The sequence below is a fragment of the Crotalus tigris genome, unplaced genomic scaffold (assembly GCF_016545835.1).
Source record: "Crotalus tigris isolate CLP2741 ecotype Arizona unplaced genomic scaffold, ASM1654583v1 scf7180000021159.508159, whole genome shotgun sequence".
NCBI lineage: Eukaryota > Metazoa > Chordata > Lepidosauria > Squamata > Viperidae > Crotalus > Crotalus tigris.
In genome coordinates this window covers 79836-86228 of record NW_024098372.1, presented here as the reverse complement: position 1 = coordinate 86228, position 6393 = coordinate 79836, and the positions used below count along the sequence as shown (strand labels likewise).

At 34.9% G+C, this 6393-nt stretch overlaps 1 protein-coding gene across 6 annotated transcripts in view; it reads left to right on the top strand.

Moving 5' to 3' along the window:
• Positions 1-2252: 2252 nt before the first annotated feature.
• Positions 2253-6393, top strand: part of LOC120320071 (transmembrane protease serine 11E-like) — a 71181-nt gene continuing 67040 nt past the window's right edge. For 3 of the 6 annotated variants that reach the window (XM_039369500.1, XM_039369501.1, XM_039369502.1), the window contains exon 1: positions 2253-2459. The gene's annotated coding sequence lies outside the window, so the exon portion shown is untranslated. The remainder of the gene's footprint in view (positions 2460-6393) is intronic. The other 3 variants (XM_039369499.1, XM_039369498.1, XM_039369503.1) reach the window with 3 other exon arrangements.

Genomic DNA, 6393 nt, shown 5'->3' with positions numbered 1-6393 from the left:
TTTCAAGGGGATTGGGAGGGTATTTCTAAATAGTCTCTTGTCTTGCTCCTACTCCCTCATTCCACTGAACGAAATCATATTTGTGTTCATTTAAAATGTTGCACAATTTCTCAGGTTCTTCTTTACTGGAGTGTGATATGCAAGCATTAACAATGCATAGACTCTATGCAGACAAAAGAATCTGTATGCTACCACTCCATAAATTCCATCACACACTTTAGTTCTTTCAATTCATAATTAAACCTAAACCTTCATTCTTTACATGCATTTATCAATTCTACAAGAATCAGACTACTTTTGTTCACATCTTAGTTTTAGAGAAAACACATTTTTTTCTTTCTCTCATTTAATTTCTTCTTTATTACTCTTTACCAATACTTTTCTTGCATTCCAAGTTGCAATTTTCCCTATGGAAAATGTGAACATTACCAGCCCTTAGATATTGAACTGTGCTGCCCATTGTGGCTTTGGTCAATAGAGACTTTCCAATAATTTTTGTAGTGAGATAGAGAAGGTGTAGACTAGGTGCTCAACCTTAATTACACCTGTACTGCATGCAGCATTTCCTGCTAATGGTAATTGTAGTATTGCTAGGTTGGATACATTCTTGCCAATATGTCGCAGTGCAAGCAAGAGCCAGTTTCATTTCATTATGACCATGCTATTCAATGCAAGCAAAGATATCAAATGTAGAAATCATCTTGTAAGTCAAAATACCAAGACACTATGGTATATGCACTATTGTAGATTGACAGACACTCAGGGGGAAGGACAGATGATTTTCTATTACTATTTCAAGAGTGGGAGGGAGATTTTTTTCCCCCATGACTTGTTTCTTGATTTCAATTTGGATAGAACAGAACAGAACAAAATAGAACAGAGCTGGAAGGGACCTTGGCGGTCTTCTAGTCCAGCCTCCAGCTCAAACAGGAGAACCTATACCATTTTAGACAAGTGACTGTCCAGTCTCTTCTTTAAAATCTCCAGTGATGGAGTGCCCACAATTTCTGAGGGCAAGCTGTTCCACTGGTTATTGTCCTCATTGTCAGGAAGTTTCTCCTTAATTCTAGGTTGCTTCTCTGTTTGGTCAGTTTCCAACCATTGTTTCTTGTCCTGCCCTCTCTGCTTTGAGTAAGGATGTGGCTTACATTCGTGTGGCTTTAGTCATTTTTTCCAAGGAGGTTATGGATTTTAAATGTGAAATGTCTATTTAATTTCCACGTATTTCTCACCTCAAAATGGCAGACAACTGTGATGTTTTGATAATCGTGGTCAAAGAGGGCTCTAAGGTTTGTAAAAAAAAGGAACTGCTGCAGAATTCTATACTGTTGGATTAATTGCTAATAGAACATTCAAAGTAATTATGAAAGCTAAAAGGGGAAGTTACTTATTTATGTATTGTCTCAACTATGTATTTTTCTCCAATACCAAATTCTTTTTAGATCCTTATGCTTTCTACTAAGGAAAGGGGTGGTTATGTTAATGTAAACAGAGATTTAAGACTTCAGAAACCTCCTCATTAAACTCTGCCAGTGCCAACAATTAAACAAGGAATGAAATAAGTATTGTAAATTTAAAGCTTTTCAGTTAAGTGCCAATTATACAGTCAACTACTACTCATCAAGGGTTACATATATAATATATTTAATACATATTATAATCTTAACTGGGTATATAAGACTTACATCACTTTTTTTTCTTCTCATATAATTGCAAATTTATTCAATGGAACTGGAGAATTAATGTAATCTGATTTTGGAAGGCTGTCACATATGCTTATATAGCAATGAGTTTTTAAAACAATGGTCGATCAAAGAAACTGTAATGGACTGATGGGGGTATAGTAGTAAATTGTTTTCACACATCCTTCTGAACTAAATATCAACAATATCTTTTTCATTGTTAATCTTTAATACATTTCTACATACTGTTGAAGCAACTCCAGATAAATTTTCAATAGACACCGTATATGACTTGTTCCTCTGAAGGACAACTCACAAATATATTAATTTACATAATGTCTGTCATTTTTAATACCAACCTCATATCAAGTTCCTTGTCTTGTTCTGCCAAATACTTTTTCACTTGATTATAAACATAAGCTTTGTTCTTCCTTTTTACTGTTCTTTTGATTTATATTTACTTACCTTGCTGAAATTGTGTTGCAAGGACCAATTAATTATTGCTTGTAAAGTCACAGAGATTCTTGGATGAATGTATTATGAATTAAGAGTATAAGGCACTGTTATGGTTATGATTCCTCCCTGGAAATCATACTACATAATGAAACTTTTGTCACCAAGACTCGTCCAACTTGTTTTTATTTATCTCATTGGTAGCTTCTTTTTTTAACCTAATACAGCTCATAAAGAATCTAGTCCTTGCAGTGATGCCACACTACCTACTGTGAACGCAGACCAGCACAGAAGGAGCTGCTCGGCTACAGCTGGCACCAACAGGTAAGCACTCTTCTCCTTTTTCAAAAGGCAAGACAAAAAGCTGCCACAGCAACAAAGGGCATTGTATCATTTGACTTCCATGCCATACTTCCTAGATATGGCAGACTATCTTTCCCAGCTGGCTATGGCTTTCTGGTCAGAATTTTGACCAAAAGTCTGTTTTTCCTCCTAGAACTACTTTTCCACATTGATTATGGGAGGCAGCTGAAAGGACAAGAAGCACTATTGCCCCAAGCAGCTTAAACAATTACCCTAGAGAGATATCCAGGGAACATTATTACTGATTTCTCTCAGGCTGCACTTGAACAGAAGTATGGAAAAGTTACCACAAAATGAGAATTTAATGCCTCATCTTCTCTCCATAGATTTTCAGATAGGTATAGAGCAAGACAAAAAACAAGAGAGTTCAAACTCTTATTCCACTTGGAAATCAGTTTCATTGAATTTAGTGTGAAAATTTAGTAGGAAAATTTTGCCTTTTATTAAATAAAAAACATATAATCCTCTGCAGAATTTTTTTTTGTTTAAGTCAGTTTTATCCCCTTCTCCCTTCCTCTCTCTATTTTAATAGTGCAGACGTTGTACAGGGTGACTGTATTTGGATCTGAACACTCTCATCATTTTTCATTTGTAAACTTGTTGCATTTTCCCACTTCATTCTTTTTCTTATAACTGAAAATTAATTAAGAAGTTAATTAATTAACTATTAATTAATTGTTACCATTATGGTTTTTTTACTTCTAAGATCTGTTCTTTTCTTTTCTCTGAAAAGATGAAATTATTGTTTGTGACAATTTACATCTTGAGACAAAACTATGAAGGGGTTATTTATTTCAGAGATTTATAAGTGGTTTTCAGTAAAATGTCCTGGGAAATTTGCAAAAAAGAAGGCTACTTATCTATAAATTTTGAAAACTTTTTGGGTTACATGATATCCTGAAAATGTTCCACGCTTGCTGCTATTGTGCTGACACTATTGAACAATGATTGTATTGTATTTGTTTGTATTACGTTGTGAAGTCTGAAGATGAGTTTCTGTAAGCTCTGAAAAGAGGAGTTTTCAATGTTTTATGCCAAGAAATCTGGATGATGGGTGTTGAAAACGGCATAGTAAACTAGATACAGACTTTGGGTTCATGCAAGGAAAGCAGTTAGTTAACAATTGCTGTTTTGTCCAGAGGTCTTCTGTCAAGGAAATTGTTTACTATAGGAATAACACATTCCAAAGCTTAAATATTTTGTTTTGCAGGGATAAAAACACATTTCCTTTTTCCAAAAAGTATCCCCATGAGTTTATTTTTTTCTGAATTGGGGCACTTGCCCTTTGAACAGCCTATTCTGAAGGAATACTGGTCTTGGAGTTAGAGAAGGAATGAGTGAATGGGGGAGGGGGCTTCCAGAAAAGGTTACATAATCCTGGAAAGAGGCAAGATAAGGGAGGAAAATCCCCTCCCCCCAAATAACCTGCCCTTATTTTCTTTAGTATAAGAAAACCCTGACTGTTTTTCAAATTATGTTTCTGTACCTAACTTGAAGATTTTGTTGCTCTACTTACCTAAAGAACTGACACCTAGAAGGGGAGACACACTCCCCCAAAGTATAGATTGGGCTAAGACATAAAGTAAACCTGATATCAATTCATCTGCATTTCATTCTTCTTGTGCCATATCCGTTATCGGATGTTGGCAATCATGTTGGCGATCCTGCATTTCATTAATTAATTATAATTTAAAATTTTATAATTCCATCCTTTCCTGGATGGTGCTGGATAGCAGAGCGTCCCTCATTTAAGCCATAATCTTCTATAAGGGTAAGGCAATGAGAACAGAACACTGTTCTGGATACCTGAACTTTTTACTTAGAAGTTTCTCTCCTTTGGAAAAAAACAACATTTTTCATCAAACTGCAAATGTTAAAAAAGCAGAAAGAAATTTCAGCAGTTCTGTTTGCTTTAGTGTTCATCATCTAAAAGAATCTCCTTACAGTACATAGCCTTCTTTTATGAACGAATAACTTGACCAGGATTGTTTTCTTTTCCAGTCTTGATGCCCTACCTGATTTACAAGTAAACTGCTCAAGATTAGGGTTGTAGAGTCCCACAAAAAAAGAGAACACATTTGCCATTTGTCAAAATGTCTTACCCTTTCTTCCAGCAATTCATACATTTTGAAAGAGAGCACCTACCCTTCTTGATGGTAGCCTGTTGATTGGCTTTAATTCCTGTTTGCCACTTGAATGATAAAATGAACAGAGACTACTTCCTCCACCTCTGCAACAGCCATTCTGAGTCAATTCCTCCTAGAAAATAACCCAGGCTGAGTTACTGCCAGAGAATTCTTACTTTCAAAATAGTGGTGAAATAGGATTAGCAAACTTATTGGACAATGTGTGCCCAAGAGATGTTCTTAAAATCATTTTTTTAAATGATTTTTGTATTGCTTCTTCTTTTTAAAATTGATATTAACATTAAGGAATTTTAAAAAGCTATTAGAAATAAATACACTGCAATGAACTGAACAAGTATTTTTAGAAAGAGTTTGGGTTTCCTTTAATGAAGATTAGTAAAGCAGAGAGAACTGATTATTAAGATCTCTCTAATTTCTGTTCTGGCATTTGTGCTTCCTCTTTATTCAGTTGCATTCTTGCTTTTCTACTTCTGTGAATTAAAAAGTAGTAGAAAGGAATTTAGAAACAGTGCAGATGAATTAAAAGGGAGAATGAACAGATATAATATTTATGTGAATTGTACTACTTTAGAAAACAGTGTCTATGTACAAAAGTAGTTTCATGTTACTTTGTAGTGTCAGATTTATAAGTGGATAAAATTAAGGCTCAATATAAAAAGATAGCTCTATTGTCCCCTCCCACTTCTTTATTTTTAAATTTTAATTTATTTATGAAAATCTTTGTATGTCATATATCTCATTATATTTCAGTGGAGACTTTTACTACCACAATTTTAGTCTGACTATGTGTAATGAATGGGGAAGGTAGTGTGGTGGACTATAGCAAGTGGCAATTTCACAGGAAGAAAGGAGTACATTTCAGTTGGGAGGGGGAGGAGGTGAGACAAGAAGCAACATAGCCTGGTGCTGGATCAAGAGATGGAGAAAGAGTTAGGAAAGCCACTCCCTAGAATCTCCCAGGAAATATCCTTTAGGGAGAGAATAGTACTGGTTTAGTCTGGCAAGATTCTTTCTTTCTTTCTTTCTTTCTTTCTTTCTTTCTTTCTTTCTTTCTTTCTTTCTTTCTCTCTCTCTCTCTCTCTCTCTTTTCTCTCTTTCTTTTTATCATCTATCTATCTATCTATCTATCTATCTATCTATCTATCATCTATCTATCTATCTATCTATCTATCTATCTATCTATCTATCTATCTATCTATCTATCTATCTCAGCAAATAAAGAGCTAAATTTTGGCTGGATTGTTCTAGGTAATTTTTCAGCTGGGCCTGACACTCTGCTGGCTGGCAATTACTGGAATTTCTCCAGCTGTTTGGATAGTATCAGTTAAGGAAAACTGATACAACACAAAACAGAAATAAAATGCTAAGGACTCCCCAAATTTACTTCTTCAGATGTCCTAAATGAATGTATAGAAATTGGAGAAGTACAGGAGGGGCCAGCATATGTGACCTACTTTCTTCTGATTTTCAAACTCTTGTATTTTCAGGCAAATGAGGGGGTTCTTAAAGAGTTATGCTTGAAGTGGATTTGGGTCAAAATATGATTTCCATTCCTGGCCTAAATAATTTTGAAAAAAGAAACAATATACTACCTGAGGAGTTAAATAATTTTTAATATGGCCAAAGGCAAGCAAGGTAGCAGTGCCTATTAACCTTGGCTGAATTGAAAAAAAAAAGAGTCAAATCTGATTATATTTGGATGGGAGATCACCACGAAATGTCAATCCTGTACATATATTGGGAAACTG